The sequence below is a fragment of the Stegostoma tigrinum genome, chromosome 22 (assembly GCF_030684315.1).
Source record: "Stegostoma tigrinum isolate sSteTig4 chromosome 22, sSteTig4.hap1, whole genome shotgun sequence".
In the NCBI taxonomy this organism is placed as follows: domain Eukaryota; kingdom Metazoa; phylum Chordata; class Chondrichthyes; order Orectolobiformes; family Stegostomatidae; genus Stegostoma; species Stegostoma tigrinum.
The window spans coordinates 34,500,920-34,527,382 of NC_081375.1; positions in this window are offsets into that span (position 1 = coordinate 34,500,920).

The following is a 26,463-nucleotide window of genomic DNA, read 5'->3' on the forward strand; positions in this document are numbered from 1 at the left end:
TGGAAGATAGTTCGGATTAAAATTCAGTGAACTTTTAGACCCAAGAATGCATGGGCTACAACTGAACCAGGAAAAGGCTCATTGGGACAGACTGGGTAATATGCAAGTCTCTGACTCCAGCATCTGCTGTTCTTGCTACTAATGAGGGAAATACTGGACATTCCAAGCCATCAAAACCACTCACCTTAATCAAAAAGCCATTCACACCTACTTCATTCAGCCCTAAGAGGAGGAACAGTAGCTCGGCAGCTGAAACCAGATTTGGTGGGAGATAAAGGGGCCTGCAGTTGGGTACAACTGGAGACCCCAATTCCAACTAAGTGTGTGTGCTCCAAGGAGGGCTCTGTACGTGCCTAGTGTGAGTGGTTCGCGAGAGAAGTTTGAGAGTCGGAATGAGCAGCAGGCCCTGCATGCGAAGAAACCCTTGAGCTAATGCCGTGAGGAAGGGAAAAGAGATCAGTCTGACTTACCATCTCCAAGCAAAGTTCCTGGAGATGCCTCCAAGTCAAGGATTCCACAAACACTTCGAGAGCAGCCTTCACAATCACCGAATGCCATCACCAACCACGAGCCTCCATTCGACAGCTGGAGGCAACCAAAAGCATCCAGAGTCACAAGACACCAACTGGGGCAACACCAGCAAAATCCACCACCATCTGAGACAACAAACCACTAGCAACAAGTATCCAAGAAAGAAAAGAAACCCAAGGTACTCGCCTGTCAGGTCTAACACACCTAAACACAGCGGACACCATTATTCTGACTGTTAGCAGCACTTGCGGCCCTTTGTAGAGGCCTGGCTATAGCAAGAGACTGTGGACAAGAGCGAGATGAATTGCATTTTCACTCCAGGACTGAGCTTAAGGTCATCGAGACCCTCTAACCCAGCTTGGTTAGCCTTTGATTGGGGAAGGTGGAATTTGGGGGCTAATGGTGTTGGGCAACCCCAAGAAGGGGAAGCAGGATAGGACTTTGGGTTAGCAGGAAATCTCTCTCTCCCTCTTTTCCCTGTTAACATAGGTAACAGCCACCCAGCGTATCAAGTCTTAGCTGTAAGTTACTGTGAGACAGGTCTCAGTCATTATTCTTAGAATCCCTACAGTATGGAGACAGGCTCTTTCTCCCAACAAGTCCACGTTGACCCTCAGAGCATCCTGTCCAAACCCATCCCCCTATAACCCACCTAATCTACACATCCCTGGACACTGCGGGCAATTTTGTGTGCCCAATCCGTCTAATCTGCACATCTTTGAACTGTGGGAGGAAACTGGAGCACCCGGAGGAAACCCACACAGACACGGCGAGATTTGCAAACTCCACACAGGCTATCACCTGAGGGTGGAATCAAACTTGGGTCCCTGGCGCTGTGAGGCTGCAGTGCTAACCACTGAGCCACCACTGGTGGTGGGTTTGATATTCACTTTCTTGCTTTCATGTAAATACATTCAATTTGCATGTTTTCCAATAAAATTCAATTTTCTTTGTCTCCGTGTTTTCCATCACACCACATTCTGCAACATAAATCTAGTGTCAGAACCAGGGAGCTGGTGAACATTAAACCAGGCAGCACACCCTACACAGGCCAGTAAGAGACGCTACAACAATATTTCACAGCAAAAGATAGAGAATGAAGAAAGGATAGAGTATCAATGTCGAGTGCTTTAAAATTGAATTAAGTTAGCTGCAAATGAAAAGTTGGTATTGAATAAGGAGGCATTGAAAGATATCAATGAGCAAAAGACCTGCCTCAGGCAAAGCACACATGGTAATGATGGTGATTGGAAAGAGCACCTCAGAAGTCAGGTAGTCCAGTATACAGGAGCAAAAACAAAGTTGCTGGAAAAGCTCAGCAGGTCTGGCAGCATCTGTGGAGGACAAAACAGAGTTAACGTTTCAGGTCTGGTGACGCTTCCTCAGACCCTTCCTGTTCTGAGGAAGGGTCGCCAGACCCAAAACGTTAACTCTGTTTTCTCCTCCACAGATGCTGCCAGGCCTGCTGAGCTTTCCCAGCAACTTTGTTTTAGTCCAGTATATAGGAATGTCTCCAGTGTTAATTAAATCCTTTCAATGTCTTACAGTTCCTCCGCACTTTTACAGAAATGTCCATCTCCAGTGAAACAGATCACAATTCTAGTTTTGTTATAAAGGCAATAACTTATTGACATGTCCTGAGATAAAAGGCCTACCATGATGATATGTTTACAAGTTCATTACAAATTATGAGGACCATTCATCCATACAGAAACCCTTCACAGTTTCCCCCTTGCATTGGTTGTTCGTTTCTTCAATGTGTATGATATTTTACCGATTATTGATATCTGAAAATCCTGATCATCCCCCGCATGGAAATAAACTTCCCGATAACGGCCTTAGAATTACCTTTTCCAAGTTTCAACATATTTTCACTTATCCTATTTCTACAATGTAATTTAGTTTTTTTTCAAACATAACTTTTCTACGCCATTTAGTGTTGTGTATACCCTTAAAGCTTATACCTGTATATACTTTCAACTCTTCATGACTTATTACAAGTCTTAACACACCCACCAAATATTCCTCTAATGGTTCCCTCAAGTAAATTGTAAGACTAATAATACCTTGCATTTATGTTATGTGTTTAACATGGAAATGTATTCAAAATGTTGCCAGAAATGTAATTTTTAAGAAATGGTGCTGAAGCAAAACCGGAATTTTGTTCCAAACATTGCTGTGGTCATGAGTGGACTCTGTCAACAATTATTGTCATTGCTCCATTTAAGCTGACAATAATTTTGGAAATCTATGTATTTAGAGAAGAAAACAGAAATCAAGAAGTTTCTGTCAGTAACTTTCAGCTCCTCCAGAAGACATATTCTTGATGTATCCCCAAACTGCAATAATTAGGGAATCAATTAAATCGATAAGTACTTCCACTAGTGTGCCATTGATCTCAGTGCAAACATTGTGAAAGATTTACATCTTGTTCCATAAGGTATTACAGCATTTTTAACTTGATCACCAGAGACTGGATGTCTGACCCAGAAAATGTGTTGGTGCTCTGCAGAGGTTACAGCACACTGCCTCCATGGAAACTGGCAAGGAAGTTTGCACTTCTGACAGGCAATTTCCACACTCCCTGGGAATGTCCACATCCACATCCTTCTTATAACGCGGTGACCAGAACTGGACACAATACTCCAAGTGCGGCCGCACCAGAGTTTTGTACAGCTGCAGCATAACCTCTTGGTTCCGGAACTCGATCCCTCTATTAATAAAAGCTAAAACACTGTATTGCCTTCTTAACGGCCCTGTCAACCTGGGTGGCAACTTTCAAGGATCTGTGTACATGGACACTGAGATCTCTCTGCTCATCTACACTACCAAGAATATTACCATTAGCCCAGTACTTTGCCTTCCGGTTACTCCTACCAAAGTGCATCACCTCACACTTGTCTGCATTAAACTCCATTTGCCACCTCTCAGCCCAGCTCTGCAGCTTATCTATGTCTCTCTGCAACCTACAGCATCCTTCGTCACTATCCGTAACTCCACCGACCTTAGTGTCGTCTTCAAATTTACTAACCCGTCCTTCTACGCCCTCATCCAGGTCATTTATAAAAATGACAAACAGCAGTGGACCCAACGCTGACCCTTGTGGTACACCACTAGTAACTGGTCTCCAGGATGAACATTTCCCATCAACTACCACCCTCTGTCTTCTTTCAGCAAGACAGTGTCTGATCCAAACTGCTATACCTCCCACAATTCCATTCCTCCGCATTTTGTACAATAGCCTATTGTGGGGAACCTTATCGAATGCCTTGCTGAAATCCATATACACCACATCAACCGGTTTACTCTCATCGGTATTATATCGATAGTTACCCAGAAAACATGTTACAGAAAAGTCTTTTCCCAATTCTTGGTTATTGTGATAACTGACTCTGAGTCCCACTACTTTCCCATCATTGACTTCTTGATTCCACCCCAATCTAGACCTGATTCCTCAAACCCAACAGCACCAGCCCCCATCTCCCGACTATCCTCCCAACCTCAGCTGACCAGTCCACAACACTCAACATTTGCCTAGCCTGATGAATTCTCACTGTCTGACTCACCTCCACTGACTAGGCCCTGACCTGAAAGCCTCTCATGACCTGTCCAATCCTCCAACCAGCCGACTCATTCCACCTCACCCTCTAACCTCACTCACCCAGCACCTTATGCAATTGCCACCCTACCCCTTCACCTATATACCACACTACCTAATCAATTAATCCACCCTGACAAAATGTAAGCTCACTCATTCATTTACTCACCTCTTGTTCATCCACTAATATTCATCTATCAACAAACATTCCCTATGAATATTTAAAAATACCAGATGGCAGCTAGTGCTGCAAAAAGAAGGTATGACCTCTCTTCACCCCTGCACTTCTTCACCACAATGGAGCTTTCCTTTGAACAATTGCTCCACATTTCTGAGAAAGCTCGAATTGGGAGACCCAGCCAGAAATCCAACATATTGTCATAGCTCAGAAAAGCAGGAGCAAAGTAGCAATCTTATAGTAACTGCTGTCACTGACAATGCAAGACAATATGTTTGTGAAATGTCAAATTTTTCCATCAAGGCAAACAAATCCACCTTTTACCTTTTAAAAGATTTTCTGAAACCTAATGCTACAAGCCCTGATACTCTGAAGGATAGACTACCATTGAGCAGCATCCACTGGAGTTGCACATTGGCACCATGTGGCATTCATGACACTGTAGACCTAGAGGGAAGTTGAAATTTGTCAAGACTAATTCTCCTGAATCTGCTAAACGTCTGACAAAATCCCTCAGAGTGAGAAAATTTGAAGGGTTCTGCCTCAGTGGAATTAAGTTGTTGGCCAGAAAACGCTAGAAAATCTAAACCTACTCTAACTCTGGGTTTTCTATTAAATTGACCTCAACACCCTTCACAACTATACCATCCCCCATCCCCTTTCATCCCAAAGGCCACAACCAACCAATTACCCACCAGGCCACACATGGAACTGATATGATTCCAACTCCCCCATATCTATTCTCTAATCTGACACTCCCAGGCCCAACATTCATCTGTGAGCCAACATCACCTCCACCAGCCTGACGGCTTCCAGACCTACCAATACTTCCCCACTTTTCCAAGCCAACAGCCCTGACTCCCACCTGGACCCTGACACAGTCCGACATTTACCTGCACCCTGCCCATCGAACCGACCCACACTCCACCCCTCAGACCTGATTAACATTCACTCCTCAGAGGCCTGACCCCCATCCTGCCCCTGATCTGATCTGCCCCTACTGTTGGCCTATGTCCCAGACCCGAAAGCCCAGCCTCCCACTCCTACATTCCAACCTACAGGCCGGACACCTCCAGACCTGACAAGTAACTTACACTTATCAGGCACAAGACACCAACCATGAGATACTACCTATGCTGCTTTTGGCTGCGGGTTTTCTCTAATTCTTTTACCTTCTAAAGATCTTCTGACTTGAGGCTGTATTCTGATATGAGTACATCTCTTTCTCCTATCCATTGACACTTCCACTTGCTTTCCGATGCTCTTTATTCCTCTCTCTCACTCTCCCCAGTCTATAGCCCTGAAGACTTCTGAGATTATGGACTTTGTTTGTGCCTGCATGCAACTCTGCTCAGTCTGCTACACAAAGTATGTTATTAGATTGGAAAGGGTGCAAAGATGATTCACAAGGATGTTACTGAGGCTAGAAGGCTTGAATTATAAGGAGAGGCTGGATAGGCTGGGACTTATTTCCCTGGAATACAGGAGGCTAAGGGGTAACATTGCTAAGATGAATTCAGAGAACACTTCAGTAGCAATGGGAGACAGCAAGAGTAAGTTCAGGTCTATGGTCATTGGAAACGTGAAAGAAGGTTTGGCAAATAATGAGACGTAGAAGCAGCTAAACAGATTGGTCACTAAGAATTAGACAGAATTGCTATGACATTTTTATTTCTAATTAATTTGCATGTTTTGCCAACAATGAACAAGCATTTGGGATTAAATGAGACATTTGAATGTACGTGATCCTGAGCACTTTTATGGACTTATGTTATTCGGTTCATGAGATTTCTGCAGCCTCTTCAATCTCGCTCATGTCAGTATCCTCCTAAGCTTCCTGCATAGCCTGCTGCTTGGCCTGCGGTGTTCATCCAGCTCCACACTTTGCTGTTATGCATAATCCTCATGCTGTTTTCTAAACAGTTTTGCCAACTATTAAATAGAAAATCTTTAGACTTGGAGGGTGTTGCACAGCTAATGCAATGCAAATACAGAAACACTAAAACCAGAGAAACTTCGCACATAACCATTTTTTCTTTAAATTCCTCATAAAACTATAAAATCTTTATTGAAAAAATAAAAATGTATTAAAATTTAGCTGTCATTAATTTATAATCATATTTTGCTTATCTTTTTCCAAATGTCATTTTTACAAGTAAGCTTTTCAAGAGGAAGATTTTCACTGTTCTTTTGACTTCACACTATTACGGTGTTTGATTGTGCCTGCTCCATTTGTAACGGCCAAATAAAATCCATTTGTGTTTATATCTAATGGAGCTTTGTAAGAGTTAAGTGTTATGATTAAACACCATATCTAGTGACTAAGCAGATCATTTGTAAAATTTACAACATCTGTATGTTTACTAGTGGATTCCACCATCATCATAGATTCTGATTTATCAACATGAATGTGTTCAGTGATAACATTATAATCTAAGAGAAGTCCTTGTCTAGGGAGTATGTAAATAAAGGTAAGAAAAAAGCAGGAAGTCATTTGTCATTCCTGAAACGTTGAATTATTTAGTAAAGGTCAAAGTGGAAAACTTTCCATGGAAAATATTCCAGTAACACTGTGGATAATAATTCATACTGAAAGGGATAAAACTCTAAGGGGTGATTGATTGTGTTTTGCTTCAGTAATATGTCCAATTATCATAGAACCATATTATGATACAGTGCCAAAGGTGGCAGTTTGGCCCATCCTGGCCATGTTATCTCATTGTTAGGACTATCCAATTAATCTCACAGAACTGTTCATTTCTTATAGACCTGCAGCTTCTACTCAAATATGTAGCAAACTCCCTTTTAAATGTTAGTATCAAATTTGCTTCACCATCCTATGAGGTAATGTTTCCCAGATCACAGCAAGTCACTGGTTAAAAAAAATCATGTTGCCTCAGTTTTTTTTGCTAATCAACGTAAATTTGTATAGTTTGCTTATGAATCCTCCTGCTACTGGGAGTAGTTTTCTTTACTTAATCAACCAAAACCATTTGCTATTTCGAACACTTCATCAAATCTGCTCAGCCTTCTTTGCTCTAGTGAGAATTATCATAGTTTCTTCTGTGTCTCCATAAACTTCATGGCTGGTAAGTTTCTCAGTCAGATCACCTCTCATACTTCTAAACTCCAGTGACTAGAGTCCTAACCTGTTTAGTCTTTGCGCAAAAGAAAATCCCTCCTTACCAGGGATCATCCTAGTGAATCTTCTCTGAATTGCCTCTAATAAAAAGAGATCTTTCCTTAAATAAGGGGATCAAAACTGCTCACAATGCTCCAGATGTGGTCTCATCAGCAGCGTTTACAGATGCAAGAAGACTTCCGAACCCTTATGCACCAAGCCCCTTGAAATAAGGGCCAACATTCCATTAACATTTCAGATTATCTGCTGCACCGACATGCTAGTTTCCTGTGTTTCGTGCACAAGTACCTCCAAGTCCCTTTTTTCTGCAGTGTTTCCTCATTAAAATGGCGCCTGTTCTTTTGTTTACCCTTCCAATTCTTCTTCAGTGATGATCTTTCTCCAATAGTATCTGATCAGCCTATGATTTGTCCACAATTAAATTAAACTTAGCCAAAATGTTTACTTCAACGCCATGCCAAAATTTCTTTCTGTGGCTCGGTTCAATCTTAGCATCTCATCTCCTGCCTGTGGACCTGTAGCCTTCGGGACTCAATATTGAGTTCAATCATTTTAGAGCCTGAATACCCCCTTTCATGTCCTTTATCCATTCCCACACTCCTGGCCATATCTTGACATGGGTTGCTAACCCATCTTCATCTGCTCATTAGAGATAAAAAAAGTGTGGAGCTGGATGAACACAGCAGGCCAAGCAGCATCTTAGGAGCACAAAAGCTGATGTTTTGGGCCTAGACCCTTCATCAGAAAAGGGGGATGGGGTGGGGATTCTGAAATAAATAGGGAGAGAGAGGGAGGTGGACCGAAGATGGATAGAGGAGAAGATAGGTGGGGAGGAGTCTATATTTGGGGAGGTAGGGAGGGGATAGGTCAGTCCGGGGAGGGTGGACAGGTCAAGGGGGCGGGATGAGGTTGGTAGGTAGGAAATGGAGGTGCTGCTTGAGGCGGGAGGAGTGGATAGGTGAGAGGAAGAACAGATTAGGCAGGCGGGGATGAGCTGGGCTGGTTTTGGGATGTGGTGGTGGGGGGAGATTTTGAAGCTTGTGAAATATACATTGATACCATTGGGCTGCAGGGTTCCCAAGTGGAATATGAGTTGCTGTTCCTGCAACCTTTGGGTGGCATCATTATGGCACTGCAGGAGGCCCATGATGGACATGTCATCTAAAGAATGGGAGGGGGAGTTGAAATGGTTCGCGACTGGGAGGTGCAGTTGTTTATTGTGAACCGAGCGTAGGTGTTCTGCCACGAGGTCCCCAAGCCTCTGCTTGGTTTCCCCAATGTAGAGGAAGCCACAATGGGTACAGCGATGCAGTATACCACATTGGTGGATGTGCAGGTGGACATCTGCTTGATGTGGAAAGTCATCTTGGGGACTGGGATGGGAGTGAGGGAGGAGGTGTGGGGGCAAGTGTAGCACTTCCTGCGGTTGCAGGGGAAGGTGCCTGATGTGGTGGGTTAGAGGGGAGTGTGGACTGGGCAAGGGAGTCGTGGAGAGAGTGGCCTCTCCGGAAGGCTGACAAGGGTGGGGATGGAAAAATGTCTTTAGTGGTGGGGTCAGATTGTAGATGGCAGAAGTGTCCGAGGATGATGCGTTATATCCAGAGGTTGTTGGGGTGGTATGTGAGGATGAGGGGGATTCTCTTATGGCGGTTATTGCGGGGACAGGGTGTGAGGGATGAGTTGTGGGAAATGCGGGAGACACGGTCAAGAGCGTTCTCGACCACTGCAGGGGGGGGAGTTTGTGGTCCTTGAAGAACGAGGACATCTGGGATGTAAGGGAGTAGAATGCCTCATCCTGGAAGCAGATGCGGCGGAGGGGAAGGAATTGGGAATAGGGGATGGAATTTTTGCAGGAAGGTGGGTGGGAGGAGGTGTATTCTAGGTAGCTGTGGGAGTCGGTGGGCTTGAAATGGACATTGGTTTCTAGGTGGTTGCCTGAGATGGAGACAGAGAGGCCCAGGAAGGTGAGGGATGTGTTGGAGGTGGTCCAGGTGAACTTAAGGTTAGGGTGGAAGGTGTTGGTGAAGTGAGCCCAAGGTAGCGCCGATACAGTCATCAATGTAATGGAGGAAGAGGTGGGGTTTCGGGCACATCATCTGTTCATTATTCCCATTGTTGGCTTTTCTCCTTCCCTGGGTTACCATCAACCATCCTTTCATCTGCCAAACTTCCTCTTTCTTTCTCTGGGCTCCATCTAACTCAATCCTTTCCATCCATAACCACCCCACCCCCAGGCATGAGCATAAATATCTCCTTTTCCAAACTGCAGCCAGTTAAGAAGAAGGGCCACTAGACTCGAAGTATTACCTCTGCTTGCTCTCTACAGATGTTGCCAGATCTGCTGAGTTTCTCCAGTAATTTCTGTTTCTGTTTCAGATCTGTGTACAATCAGTTTCCCCACAGTGACATGTTTTTCTGTAGTCAGGCTTCCCCACGTCAGTTTCAATCCTGCACGTCTTTGTGAATACAAGCCTGTCTCCAACGGGATTCCACAGGTTTCACTGCTAGCCCCTTGCTGTTTTTCAAATATGTAAATGACTTAGGATTCAATGTAGGAAGGTTGATCTGTAATTTCTTGGATGACAAAAAAAATCTGATTGGGTGGTAAATGGTAAATAGTGACACGGCCTTAGATTAGAAGAGGATATTGATGAATTGATCCATTGGACTGATCAGTGGCAAATGGAATTCAGTTTGGATAAGTGTGAGGTGATGCACTTGGACAGGACAAATGAGGCAAGGGAATGTATGAATAGTAGGACTCTGGGAAGCATCGAGGATCAAAAGGTGTGCATGTTCACTGGTCCCTCAATGTAGCAAGACTAGAAGATAAAGTGGTAAAGAAGTCAAATGGGATACTTGCCTTTATTAGCCAAGGCTTAGAGTTTAAGAGCAGGGAAGTTATGCTGCAAATGTATTAAGAAATTGGTTAGGCCATGGATAGAGTATTGTGTACAATTCTGAAATCTACTTTATAGGAGGGGTGCATTTGCACTGGAGAAGGCGCTAAGGAGATTTACCACAATGTTGCCTGGACTGGACAGTTCTAGGATGAAGCGAGATTGAAGGGACTGAGGCTGCTCTCCTTGCAACAGAGGAGACTGAGGAGGTACTTGACAGGGATGTATTAAATCGTGAGAGGCATAGACAGGACTGAAAGGAAGGAGTATTTCCCTTTGTTGGAGGCATCAATATCCGGGGCATAGATTTAAGGTAAGGGGCAGGGTGTTGAAAGGGGACATGAGAGAAATTTCTGGCACTCGGAGGGTGGTAGGAATCTGAAATTCGCTGCCTATAAGGGCGTATGAGGCAGAAACTCTCATAGCATTTAAGAAGTATTCAGATGTACACTTCAGATGCTGTAGCATGTAAGGCTATGGGTTAAGTGCTAAAAAATGTGATCAGAATAATCGGTAGTTGTTTTTAACTGGTGCAGACTCAATAGATTGAAGGGCCTTCTTCTGTACTATAAAGTCATTACGTATTAAACAAAAGGTCATTTGTGAAAACACAGCAGTAGAAAAGACAGTTTCTGCAATCCATGGCACATTTTGGGAATCGTAACATTCCAAGAGTTGTCAACATATTTCCACTGTACTTTTGTAATGACCTTAAGCATAATCCTTCATAGTATTACTTTTGAGTATTCATTATGATTTTTATAGCAAAATATGAACAATGGAAATTTAAAGCACCTGAAATAATATGGGTAATTGAAGCCTAATATTTAGAAGGAAGAAGTAATTTAATTTACAATTGGCACTCTCATAATCAGTCAGTATCCCAACTTGCTTCAGAATGGAACAAATAATATGATGATTGTTGATGTGAACAGAGCAAACAATTTGATTACAACAATGTCTCACAAATAACAATTAGGCAAATCATATTTTAATGCGGTAGCTGGTAGGTTAAGTGATAGCTAGGACACTAAAAGACCTCCCTGCACTCTTTCCAATTGTAGCATGGACCTTTACCATCCACCCAAACAAATAGATGAGGTCTTTTTTCAATATGTTACACCGGAATCTCAAAGCACACCAAGAATTGGGCCACACACAGATAACGACAACTCAAGTGGAAGACTGACAAAGCCAGTGGAAGAACCCAAAACAAACATTTATGTTTCATTACTTTTCACCAAATGAAAAAGCTATATTGATTGATTCAGCAGGTTACATTTAAAAAAAGTAATTCTGTTAGTTTTACATGACAAATAAAAAAACTGAGGAACTTGTGTGTCAAAATTCCAAAACGAAGCGGGAGCCAATTCATTTTTTTTCCTCTGTGAATTCAACGTCTGGAGGTAACTTTTCAATATCAGAATGAAAAAGCAATAAAAGCTAGCAAGTTTTGAGAAGATTTGTAGCTCAGGTTGAGGTTCTGGATGTGAGTTTGCTCGCTGAGCTGGAAGGTTAGTTTTCAGACGTTTCGTCACCATTCTAGGGAACATCATCAGTGAGCCTCCGATGAAGCGCTGGTGTTATGTCCCGCTTTCTATTTATCTGGTTAGGTTTCCTTGGGTTGGTGATGTCATTTCCTGCATTAGTGATGTCATTTCCTGTTCTTTTTGTCAGGGGATGGTAGACTGGCTCCAAATCATTGTGTTTGTTGATGGAGTTCCGGTTGGAATGCCATGCTTCTAGGAATTCTCGTGCATGTCTCTGTTTGGCTTGTCCTAGGATGGATGTGTTGTCCCAATCAAAGTGGTGTCCTTCCTTATCTGTATGTAAGGATACGAGTGATAGTGGGTCATGTCGTTTTGTGGCTAGTTGATGTACATGAACATCAACTAGCCACATATTCGCATTATTCATATATTCATACTTGAATTCCTCAACACCATAGAGTTTCATAATCTCTTTGTTTAAACAATACGTTTAAACAGAGAGATTAAACAATATATTTAAACAATATCTTTTCTTTCAGTCAGAATGGGCAAGATCATATTTTTCACCTATTCCAGTTGCCAACATCTTGCTTTTCATTTAATCTGTCACTTTTTTTTTAGCAGACATTTTCTGTCCATTTTACAACTTATCTTCCAACCTCTCTCAGTTACATCAGAAAACTTCGCAACCATGTATCCTGGCTCCTGTAGTGTGGTGGAAGTGGCCTTACTTTTGGGGCCGAAGGTCTGCGTTCAAATTCCACCTTCTGCAGAGGTGAATAGGGTGATTTTAAAAAAAATCTGTATTCAGTCGCCTTCTCTAAGTCAGTCATATAAGTTGTAAATAATTGGGGCCCTAGCACTCCCTTGTTATTTTTTTGTCAAACTAAACATGACCCATTTCTGCCTATGCTCTGTTTCTTGCTGTCTAATCAAACCTCTAATCCAACTCTGTTGGAAGGTGAGGCATGAGGTGAATCTTGTCAGAGGGCAGGGAGGAGGTGAATGCTGTTGGAGAGTGAAGGAGGGGAGTGAAAGCTGTCAGACAGTGACAGAGGGAATAAAAGCTGTCGGAGGATGAGGAAGGGAGTGAACACTATTAGCGGGCGAGATAGGGGTGTGAAAGGTGTGAGGAGGGTGGGGTCGAACACTGTTGGAGGATGAGGAGATGTTAGCACCAAACAGGAAAATGGTGATAATACGTAATGAGCGATTTTTTTCGAAGTAGTTCCTGCTGCGAAATTGAGTCTGAAACAAACCAATTACTGCAAACTGTAATTTAAACACTTACTGTAACAAAGCAATTAGGACGCTAAAAAGTTTCTCGAACGTGAACTATGAAGAAAAACTTGAATCAAAAGCACATCTTACTTCTCTGAAAAAGGGGGAAATCAGATGTCTTAGCCAAAATATATAGGCCTTGGTTATGGTGCAGCAAAGTAAGATCTCAGTGGTCATCCAATAGTGATTGCCACTCCTCACTAGATATGACCCACGGTTGTTTGGCCCGTTCACACAGTTGCAGATATCCCGTATAGGGCATTTTTCATGTCTCACTGACAGCCACTTGCAGTGCAAATCCCAATGGAAAGTCAACGGGAAAGTAAAGTCCAACTGCAAAAAAATTCCAGGTGTATCTTTCATTTAAATTGTTCCCCATAACAGACTCCACAGGCACATTCAAATGCAAGTTTTCAGATTAAATGTTTTAAATTCCTCAGTAATTTCAAGAGTCAGAACAGACATCACAAGAGTTAAGAGTTTTTAGAAGTTGCTTATTAGTTCAGCGAAACACAAAGAACAGTAAAATTGACATTTACAGAATGAAATGTCAGAAATGTGATACATTATGCATCTTAAATTGATTACAAAGCACCCATTCTTAAAAGACTGTTGGCTTTTCTGAAATACACCAAGTTCCCTTGGTAATAATTTACCACGTTATTAATGCTCATTAGATCTTGGGCCATTACATTCCAAAAGGAATTCATCATTCAGAGAACATGGGGAAATTTCAACACATTAAATGACTAAGCAAATTATTTATTTGACTTGTTATTTATTTCAAGGTTCGGATATCTTGAAAATAGAATAAACAATTCTATGGGATTGAAACATTTGCATAAAGTCATGATATTTTCTTGAAATTTACATCATTTATTTAAGCTGGAAGAGTTGTGTGGGATCCTATGTGGTATATGGAGACTATGAATTTAGGTAGCAATTACAATTATTTTTGCCCCAAGACAATTACAGATGGACAAAAGGTTTAAGGTATGGCATTAAAATACCCTTTTGCAGCATTAAACAGTTTCTTTTTTTTAGTTATTCATGGGTTGTGACCATCGCTGGTCAGGCCAGCATTTACTACCCATCTTTATTGCCCAGAGAACAGTCCAGTGTCTCGATTCACATGTAGACCAGACCAGCTGAGGACAGCAGTTTCCTTCCCTGAAGGCCATTAGTTAGCCAAATGAGTTTTTTTTTCTCCGACAATTAACAATGATCCCATGGCCATCATTAGATTCCTAGCTCCAGATTTTCATTGAATTCAAATGCCACCAACTAACCGTGGCATCCAAACCTGGGCTCCCAGAACATTTCTTGGGTTTCTGGATTTATAGTCTCATGACAATACGACTAGGCTATCACAGGAATTTTGTTTGCATTACATTAACTAGAAACCCATTCTATTTATTTATCAGTTTGTGAGTGGAATCTTGTGCCTTCCACCATAGTAGGTTTAGGGAAACTTTGAATAGGCAGGAGATTGGCAGGATGTGACTCCAACACCTTTCCTGTGCCATCCTGGTTAAGCCTGTGGCAGGAAAGCTCATAACTACTCCCTTGTGCTGGGATTCTTCCTCACTGTGAGACCTAGGCTGAGAGTTGCACCAGCAGCAACCATAACCTCGTCAGGACTTCTTCTGTGAAGAACAGCCACACTGGACCTGAAACATTAACGTTGCTTTGTCTCCATAGATGCTGCCTGACCTTTTGAGTTTCTACAGCAATTTCTGTTTTTGCTTCTGGGCAAGACCCACCATTGCCCTTTCAAGGACCTGACTGGAACAAATATGGTGCATCTTTTCAAAATGAGGCAATGTGTGAGTCTGACCAGCTGAGATCCTACTAGCTTCCACAACTTTCTGCACTGTGTAAAGAAAGGACTTGACACCAGGTATAAATGTTTCTGGAGCCAAACTTGCCCAGTTGACCTTTATTTTGCATTCACATTTTAATTTCTAAACATTTTATATAAGCACATCTAAAAATATCTCATATTTCTTTATGAGCACATTGTGTATTCCTTCTTTCATATCAGGTAAGTCAAATTTTTGCTATCAATCGTTATAAGTCAGTCCTCTAAAAGTAGAGAATCAATCTTGTGACTTTTCTCTGTTGCCCCAATTTCTTCAACATGGTTCTGAGAGTCAATGATCAAAGCAAGTACTATTTAAGGTACATCTAGCTGAAGCACTGTACAATTTAATGAGAATGCTTCATGGCTTGTTATCTTTTGACTATGTTAACATTCTACGTTAACTAAATGTTAAACTACAGAATTTAACAAGGTTTATTAATTGATTGCCAAGAAAAGGCTCCTAAATTTCTTTCATAATAAAATGTGAGGCTGGATGAACACAGCAGGCCAAGCAGCATCTCAGGAGCACAAAAGCTGATGTTTCGGGCCTAGACCCCTCATCAGAGAGGGGGATGGGGAGAGGGAACTGGAATAAACAGGGAGAGAGGGGGAGGCGGACCGAAGATGGAGAGAAAAGAAGATAGGTGGAGAGAGTATAGGTGGGGAGGTAGGTAGGGGATAGGTCAGTCCAGGGAAGATGGACAGGTCAAGGAGGTGGGATGAGGTTAGTAGGTAGATGGGGGTGCGGCTTGGGGTGGGAAGAAGGGATGGGTGAGAGAAGGAACCGGTTAGGGAGGAAGAGACAGGTTGGACTGGTTTTGGGATGCAGTGGGTGGGGGGGAAGAGCTGGGCTGGTTGTGTGGTGCAGTGGGGGAGGGGACGAAGTGGGCTGGTTTAGGGATGCAGTCGGGGAAGGGGAGATTTTGAAACTGGTGAAGTCCACATTGATACCATTAGGCTGCAGGGTTCCCAGGCGGAATATGAGTTGCTGTTCCTGCAACCTTCGGATGGCTAATGGTATCAATGTGGACTTCACCAGTTTCAAAATCTCCCCTTCCCCTACTGCATCCCTAAACCAGCCCAGTTCGTCCCCTCCCCCCACTGCACCACACAACCAGCCCAGCTCTTTCCCCCCACCCACTGCATCCCAAAACCAGTCCAACCTGTCTCTGCCTCCCTAACCGGTCCCTCCTCTCACCCATCCCTTCCTCCCACCCCAAGCCGCACCCCCACATACCTACTAACCTCATCCCACCTCCTTGACCTGTCCGTCTTCCCTGGACTGACCTATCCCCTACCTACCTCCCCACCTATACTCCCTCCACCTCTCTTCTTTTCTCTCCATCTTCGGTCCGCCTCCCCCTCTCTCCCTATTTATTCCAGTTCCCTCTCCCCATCCCCCTCTCTGATGAAGGGTCTAGGCCCGAAACGTCAGCTTTTGTGCTCCTGAGATGCTGCTTGGCCTGCTGTGTTCATCCAGCCTCACATTTTATTATCTTGGAATTCTCCAGCATCTGCAGTTCCCATTATCTCTAAATTTCTTTCAATTTAGTTGTGGTCTATTTAACACTAACCTTGAGCCAGAACATATCACTCAATCTTTCATTGTATGAAAAATATTCAATACCCATCTAAATTAAATGTTATTAGGTGCTGTTTTGAAATTGAGATTTTAATTCTCCCTCAACTTAATGTCAAGAAAACTCACCACTGTCACTCAAGCAGTCTGCCAAGTAAAAACTCTTCTTTTCCAGTTGGAAAGAAGTGAAAACTCAAGTGTGGATGAAGTTATTCTCATATACTCTCATATATACTCTCATCTATGCTGTAACTGCTAGTTCCAGGGTAACATTGCTGAAGCCAGTCATTGCGTTTTTGCCAAGTCCATCATTTTACAAAATGCCTTAATACCAAGATCTAAAAAATGAAGATAGAACATGCCTTCTCTAAGAAAATCAAAATCTATTTCTTTCCTCTCTAAGACACTAAAGTCGTACAGTTCTAAGTCACTTAAAAACAGTGCACTTTGTTAACGATTCATCTGGATGATCCTAAATAGTGATGATAGCAGGCTGTTTGACCATAAAGTCCATTGGTATAGCTAATTGAATTGTATATGAACGCGGATATCACTGGTAATAGCAAAAATGAATTTTAATCGTATTTATTTAAGCTATAGCTCAGAGAATTTGAGCAAACTTAATGAGGATGACGATAATGAGGCATCTAAGAAAATAAAAACTATTGTCTTCACAAAGTAAAAACATCATTTGGTATGGTATATTCTCTCTTTAATGTCTATAAATATCTTCATGAAGTCACTTCTGAGAGCTCCTAATCACCTATTATACAAGGCTCTGAGTCATAGATGGGAGATTTTCATTGCACAGCTGGCATTTCCATCCAAAAAATGATAATTGCCATGACCAACTAGTTGGATGCAAACTAATTGTGTAGCAAATAAAAATAAGGAAATTGTTGTCTTTACGTCAGAGATGGTGTCCTGGTGAAAGTGGAATTCAAGTCTTTAGTCAGCAATTGCAGTAAATTCTGTGAAGTCAAGGCAGCAGAAGCACAACATTTTGACAACTGTAATAGTTTATGGGTATCGCTATGTTGGTAATGAGTGCTGGTTGTTGCTGAGCCCTCATTCTCACAATTTTCAACTTCATATCCTTATTTCTCTTGCTCGTCGAAATACAGTGATAGAAGAAGTTAACAAATGGAAATTTTCTCCTGACCTCAACAGAAAGCTTTCAGAAAAGTTAAAGAGTAAGAATCAATCAAAATTATTTTGTGTGTGAAGTATCTACAATTTTTAATTAGGAAATGTAAAATGGCCTCAGCTGACTGCTACCGACAACATTCTCATATGTTTGCTCTGTAGCTATAACTAAGTGAAGTGTCACAGAGTGTTTATTTCAATTTCCAAGTACATGTGAAAGGGCAAGCTCTTGACAGAGTGATACTTCAAATAAGCAAGTGGTCACCAAGAAACTTTGACATGTAATGATAGCTGTGGATCGCATTACCCCTTCATATTGGATTTAATGCCCCAAGATATTATTAAAATGATCAGTAGCAAAACGCAAGATCTTGCTTCAGATGTCTGAAAGGCAATGCAATATTGTGGTGGATATATTTCCATGAGCACTTTTACGTTAAGTGGACAAAACTCCAAAGGATAGTCATAGCAGAACATCAGAGAACTATGTAGCCAAAAGTAGGAATTTATTTGTGGATTCAAAATTATACATCATCAAGCATGCCCGTCTTGCTAATTTGGGCAAACATAAAATACACAGTAAGTATCTCAGCTATCCCGTGTTTATTATCAGATAATGTCAGTCTTGTCCTGTTGCGACTCTGAACTTCCAAGTATTGAGCCTTTGAGTGCTGAAAAGGCACACACAGAACCACATCATCTTTTGGTGCAATACAGATTCATGTGGTTCGAGGCACGGAACAAGATAAATCTTATATTTTCTTTGCAGACTAAAGCCAGAGACAGTAATTGCAGATTTGTGCTTGAATTTTTACCAAATTTTTGGCACTCAGAAGTGAACCTGGTCCTCTGTACTTCAAAACCCAATTCATTTGCAGCAATGAAACTCTAGCCTAGCTCAGGTGGGCCCTTGAGCTATTCAGCAGGAACATAGAACATAGAACATAGAACAATACAGCACAGCACAGGCCCTTCGGCCCTCGATGTTGCACAGACCTGTGAACTAATCTAAGCCCATCCCCCTACTCTATCTCATCATCATCCATCTGCTTATCCAAGGACTGTTTAAATGCCCCTAATGTGGCTGAGTTAGCTACATTGGCAGGCCCGTGCCCCTACCACTCTCTGAGTAAAGAACCTGCCTCTGACATCTGTCTTAAATCTATCACCCCTCAATTTGTAGCTATGCCCCCTCGTACAAGCTGAAGTCATCATCCTCCGAAATAGGCTCTCACTGTCCACCCTACCTAATAGTCTGATCATCTTGTATGTCTTATTAAATCCCCTCTTAGCCTCCTTCTCTCCAATGAGAACAGACCCAAGTCCCTCAGCCTTTCTTCATAAGGCCTTCACTCCAGACCAGGCAACATCCTGGTAAATCTCCTCTGCACCTTTTCCAATGCTTCCACATCCTTCCTGTAATGGGGCGACCAGAACTGCACGCAATATTCCAAGTGAGGCCGCACTAGCGTTTTGTACAGTTGCAGCATGACATCACGGCTCTGGAACTCAATCCCTCTACCAATAAAACCTAACACACCGTAAGCCTTCGAAACAGCCCTATCAACCTGGTGGAAACTTTCAGGGATCAATGTACATGGACGCCAAGATCCCTCTGCACATCCACACTACCAGGAGCCTTTCCATTGACCCAGTATTCTGCCTTCTTATTATTCTTCCCAATTTATCCTCACATTTATCTGCACTGAACTCCATGTGCCAACTTTCAGCCCAATTCTGCAGTTTATCCAAGTCTCCCTGCAACCTGCTACATTCATCCACACTGTCCACCACTCCACCAACTTTAGTTCATCTGCAAACTTACTAACCCATTCACCTATGCCTGAGTCCAAGTCATTTATAAAAATGACAAACAGTAGTGGTCCGAAAACAGATCCTTGAGGCACACCACTCGTGACCTGACTCCAGGCTGAATATTTTCCATCAACCACCACTCATTGCTTTCTTACAGAAAGCCAGTTTCTAATCCAAACTGCTAAATCTCCCTCAATCCCATGCCTCGTGTTTTCTCCAATAGCCTACCATGTGGATGCCATCCCTAGTGAATATGGTAGTGGAAGCAAACTGAGAACATTGGGAGAGTAAGGGTAGGATATCCAGTTTGGAGCTGTTACTGGACTGCTTCCAGTCTGGGTAAAGTTAAAGTTGACACTGTACATGAATTTTATAATTTTTTTTCCACATGTGACAGTATTGCATCATACAGCACATTCATCTCTTAGATTACTCAAGAGAACATCTAGAATTTATGTTATTGAAATTTATTTTAAATTACACATTAAAATGATAGTCCTCAGTTTTAAAAGATGTTGAAGTGAAATGTCAATATGAACCTAGAACTAAGTGCTCAATCATTGCAGTAACGAATAAATCAAGAAAAACTTGTGTTGTGAAACAAGAGATCCAATAAAATCAGCAAAAATTTGAAAACTTCATCAAAAATGTGCAATGTGAGTAATGAGTACAGAATGTTTGTTTTTCAACAATAAGCTAAGGAATTTGATCTGTCACCTGAGCAATAATCGTTTCTATCTACTGTAAACCAATGATCTCAAATTTCTGGCCAACATAAATAGCTCAACTTTATTGAGCATCAACATTTGATCCCTATTTGAAGAATGCAATATGGAATACATTAAAAGTATTTTTTAAAGCAGACCTGGTTATAATTTACTTGGAATTAGCTAGTGGGTTTGTTCAAAGAATGTTTTGTTTCCACTGTGATTCCCATTGTATACTTTCTTTGTCTCTGCTCCTTTAAATACTTTCAATCTTCCTCTTTATTTTCTGTTTGTGTTTTACTCTTTCTAGTTTGCTTCTCATTATCTCAAACACTTTTCTCAGGTTGTTTTATCTTATTCTCACCATATTTGAATAGAAGGTCAATTTTTCATTTTAAGACCATAAGACATAGAAGTGGAAGTAAGGCCATTCAGCCCATTGAGTCCACTCCGCCATTTACATCATGGCTGATGGGCATTTCAACTCCACTTCGCTGCACTCTCCCAGTTGTGCCTGCAACTTATGGTGGCTTCCTCTATATATCTGCTTGATTCATTGTGAGATCAAGAATTTATCGATCTCTGCCTTGAAGGCATTTAACATCCCGGCCTCCACTGCACTCCATGGCAATGAATTCCACAGGCCCACCACTCTCTGGTTGAAGAAATGTCTCCTCATTTCCATTTTAAATTTACCCCCTCTAATTCTAAGGCTGTGCCCATGGGTCCTAGTCTCTCCGCCTAACAGAAACAACTTCCCAGCATCCACCCTTTTAAATAAAGTTCTCTGACATTGTTATGGTTCAATTCGAGACACTTTGCAAAAGCTTTATGTGCTGTCATGATGATTTATTTTTCCCTAAATTTTGACACGTATCTTTAACCACAAATGTAATTTTAACTGGATAATATTCTCCCTGTGGGGATCCTGAACCCCAGTGTCAGGATCAAAAGGAGGTTGGAAACTATAATATTGTTAATATTGTGGTAAACAATCTTTCATTTACTATTTTTGTCAGAATGGTCAATTAATTCCCAGAGGTTTGTCATCTTATTAACAAAGCAAACGGGCTATCAAAGCTGGTGATCTGCCAATTTGAAAGCAACAACGTAGGGTGATAGAGGATGATTCAAAACTGCATCTTTCTGCAACTTTTTCAAGCTTGCAATTAAACATGGTCTCTGCAGTCAAGCCATGACTATGCTGAGGAAATCTTCATCTGAGAACAGTTGTGGTGCTTCTGCATCCATGCAAGCAGTAAGGACCTCTAAGCCATTTGGAGTGCTGCACCCTTCCTCATGGTCTGACACAGGGCAGTTGCTTTTAAGCAGCCAAACCACCCCTTGCTGCTACGAGGAACCTGCAGTCTAATTTCCAGTCGGCCTCTGTTAATTGAACTTTATATGCCTGTACTTGGCTCTGTCAGTAATCCACCACTCGTGGATGGATAACTTCAGCATCTCTCTCCCTTTTTTCACCTCTGGCAAATAATCCAGCATCTAGCCTGGCAACTGCCTTGCAGACTGCAAGGCAAAGTTCTACAATTGTACTTCTTTATTTTCCATCCTAACAGGGGTTTAAAGACTGAGCTTCTGCTCTCAGTCAAGGATATTTTCTCTTCTGCCCATTCTGGAGAGGTTACTATCTACAGAGCTTTTGGGGAAACTTGCCCCTTACGCTTTCTTCTGTTTTGCTACAAGCCAAGAGCTTAACTCCTCACATCGAAGACCAAGATGAATACCTGAATGGCTGTTACTATCTCCATTTATCATCATACAATTTTTCAATGACTTCAAGATAATTAAAACAATGCCATTGTTCTTTCAAGTTTATTACTAAATCCAGACTGCCACAATGGCGATGTGACATGTTGTTTCAAAATCTTAATGGATCAAGAACAGTTGACAAATTGTATTTAAGCCTTTGAAAATTTAGAAATTTAATGAAAATTGGAAACTTTCTAAAACATTTTTAAACAGCCTGTTCACACATGTTATGTCTAAGGCAGGTGAGTCCTAACTCAGAAGTAACACCACTGGAAGGTTTAAAGACTAAGTGGAGTTCAATAAATGTATTGATATTCGAGTAATGTAACTGATTTATTTTGAATGCTCCTAAAGACCTCCCTCAGGAAATGAGTTAAAGTAGTTTTGCATTCATCATTAAACCAAGTACATCACATTAGTATGTTCAGCAGCAGCTTATTTTCACATCACCTTTAAAAATACACATTAGTAGCTTCATTTAGTGCTGGAACCCTGCCGCCCTAAGTATAAATCATCTTGAGTGCAAATGCATACCAGAAGTAAAGCTTGAATGATGGTGTCCAAACCAATTTGTCCTGTTTACATCTAATTGAGAAAGCAGATAGATAGAGGAAGCCACCATAAGTTGCAAACAAAATTCACGTCTCACTCCAAACAAATAATACTTGACAGTCCTGGCGTATACCACAGATGCGCACATGCAGGCTTATATTGCTTATCTTAAATACACAGAGCTTTTTAAGATTAGTGATTTCCTGAAAAATAAAAATGATTTCAGTCCTAAGTGTATCTAATTTTTCTGTGCACACTAAAGTAAACATTAGCAGTTTTTGATTAGGATTGGTGGAAGTTTTTATGTCATACTCAACATTTTGGTTGCTGAGTTTCTTGGTCCCAAATTCCACTCTACACAACAGGTATAATTCATAATAAATGTTTGAAGGAGATTTTTAAATAGTTTATTTCTCTACTCTGTTCAGTCTTAATTAAAGTAATTCACAAATAAAAAAGCATTTCTACATGTTTATTATGTATGAAACTCCCAGATGGTGTGTCTTTTAAAATGACGGAGATCAATTGGCTTTATGTCAAAGGACATGACAATCAAAATGTGTGATTTAAAATGAATTGTTTCTCTCATCACACAAACATCAACTAATCGGATTAGTTGCAATAATTTCATCATGAACATTCAAAGCACACAGTGTGAAAATGTTTGGGTTTTAAATGTTGCTCACAGGCGATTCTGCCAGGTCCCTTGTCCCTGCGAATTGCACATACACATCTCAATAATACATACATTTTTGCCAGCAACTTTAAAACAGGTGACAAATGGCCACCAGAAACACAGTGTGGAAGGGTGGTTCGGGCAACCCCTGCTACATCCTCATTGATTCAGCATTACGATGAATGGCATTGTCTGTACTACTGACCTTCCTAGTTGATGTGGAGCTGGAATGAAAAGGGTTCAGAGCACATGTTCAATTCTTCAGTGATTGTAATGAGGGCAGTTAGACGGATGTCATAGAAAATGCATTCCCTGATTGGGGCTGTTGATCTGGTCCAATCTCTGGCTGGCAGAAATAAACAGGAGTGTTAGAAGTTTTGTTCACTCTGAGAGCTGGTTTTGAGGAAGTTGGATCAGCATCAAGAACTTTCCACATGTAACAAAGGGTGACTTGGTGATGAGATACTGGCCTCTGTGAATTTATTTCAGTGGCAACACGAGTAAAGCTCATTCTGAAGAAATGTGCCTGCAACAGGTCTCTTTGAGTAAGCATTGCTTGCACCACGCCATTCTTTGGGAAAATGAGAAATGACTCTACATTGTTAAGAGACATGGTCAACACAAGGTCAGGTCCAGTGATGTGGTCCAGGTTTGTGCAATGGTCCTGAACAAGCATACGGACCATATGAAAGCTGCAAACTCACAAACAGGGTGGAATCAAAATATGCCCGCCTCCTCAGAGCAATCAGGAAGGCTGGCAGAACCTGAAGGCTTTTCATTTCCATCAAGTTTTTACAAGATTCAGAAACTGAGATGGACAAGTTGGATGTTATTGCCTTAACATTTTTACCGCCTGAAGAACAGAATGGATTTCTTCTGAGATACTGGCAGCAAAGGGAAACTTAGGAATGCCAAAACTCCTCCGGGTGCTCATACAGAGTTAAAAGATGGCACCAGGGATGCTGGTTTTTTGAGGAATATCCAGTTAGTGGCAAGTTGTTGTGGCTAGGTTGGGTGGTAAATTAAGGTTAGAATTGGATGTCAGGGATTCTATGGGGGAAGGTAGTAGATAATGAGGAAAGTTCACTAAGGACAGTGAGAAAACTCACTCGGCCTCATGTAGAGAAATGCTCCATGATCTTCTGTGGAGCTGTCAGCAAAAAAAACCTATAAGATTCAGCCCAAAAATGACAGCATAATTTAAACTTCAATATCATAAATATTGGTGAGCTGAATTTCAACCGGGGTGTTATCTGAGCAACAGTTCATTCTGAAGAGCTCATTAGTGCAGCTCGTGCAACTGAAACTTCCAATGAAGCAAAATGACCTAGATATTGAGACAAGCAGTGAATAGTCAATGTACTTCCAGTTCACCATATACTCTCTCTGGGGTTTTGCACTAGGTTTTGCATAATTAGAAATTGATAAGGGAACTGTGTGAACATCACAAGCAACTGTATATCTCCTTAGCTAATCAGATTGAAGAATTTTTAATGAATGAATTAAAATCACTTTCAACCAGAAACTAGTTGTGTGACTGATTAATTCAACACCAAATTCTGCACAAAACGTAAGGAAAAGAAAGATGAAATTAAGAGACAAAATTTTTTTAAAATGCTATGAAAACATGAATGAATGAAAATCTAGAGTTCATTTTTAGTCGCAGAAAGTTCTTTCTGGCAATGATTATCAGTTATCAAGCCATTAAAATGTACTTCCATTTCAATGTGCAATTATTTAGTCTCGCAAATTTGAACACTGGATATTTCTCATGTCAATGTCATAATATCACACTCTTCAATTTGTACTATAACCAATAATCATTGTCCAATATATATGTTTGTAATGGTGAGTACCGCTGTGTGGCCTCAGCATTATTGTTATGAAAAGAATCCAACTATCATTGTTTCCTGTGCTAAATGTTTTCTCTTTCATTGAAATGCTTTGCAGATGGATTCAAGTCCAATTTTATTAAATTCAGTTTATGGATTTGGAGCAGCTGGCATGTAATTTCACCACTTTATAAAAAGATGCCGAAATTAATCACTGTGCAAAATTTAGTTTTAATGCTGATCACTCTCCTCTATGGGGTCAGCTTACTCCATCAGCTTGTTCCCTCGCCCTTTCATCAACAATAGCATCACGAAAAGTAAATTTTATTTATTATTAAATATACGTGTGCATCTATACACAGTGCATCTTTCATCGTAGCTAGGTATTGGACATTCAACGGTTAAGATTTTATGAAAAGGATACAAGTTAAAAATTGGATTCAGATCTGAAAAGGGTAGGTCTGCAAACATTGGATAGCATCTGAATGATTAAACTCCAGGGACTATAGATGGTACTGACACAGCTTATGATAACAAGAGACAGTAATAAAGAACATTCAGCAGGAAGAACACAAAATCAGTTTAGAACGTGTTTCAAAAATGATTGATGAAGCAACACTATTTTGGACAATACCTGTGAAATCCTTTCAAGGGCAAAGAGAAAAAATGTCCAAGATGGACGGCAGCAATTTGAATTGGAGCTGAATTCCATGTAATAATAAAGTGAGATTAATATAAACATAAATTGAAATAATATGTATGCATTTATATTGCTCTTAAGCCACATCAACAGCTCAAAACCTAACATTTTTAATCAAATGTTTTATTAATTTTAATATTGTTAATCAAGAGCTTAACTATGAGTCTTCATTACTGAAACATTGCATTGTTGTTATGAACATAAATATTTTAAATATAAGTTAGAAATAAGTACTCCATAATAATGTTAAACCACTGTCAGAATATGTTGTCTTGAAAAGAAAGTATTTACAGACCTATGTAATTTATTATAGTTTGTCTGGAAGCTACCTTCCTCAGTGCTATTTTAAAAGTTCACGCTTGGAGGTTCAGTTGGGCATCCCTTTCACATTTATCTATTTTCTAAAGATGTAAACACAAACAAGATATTATTTTCCTTCCACTGCAAAGAAATCCACGTATACTTGTGCTGAGTTTTTTTTACATTTGACTCCAGAAAAAAGTAACCTTGATTGGATCATTTCTCATTTAGAGATACACTTCACAACTTTTCATCAAATTAAATTCAAAATATAGGTTCCTGCTGCTGGTTTCACAAGGGCTATCCCTGTGTGCTCTTGATTACATTCCTGTAATAATCTGTCTCTAAATCTTGATGGAGAAATGACTCCTTAAATCCCAGAGGAGACTACTTGAACTGCACTTG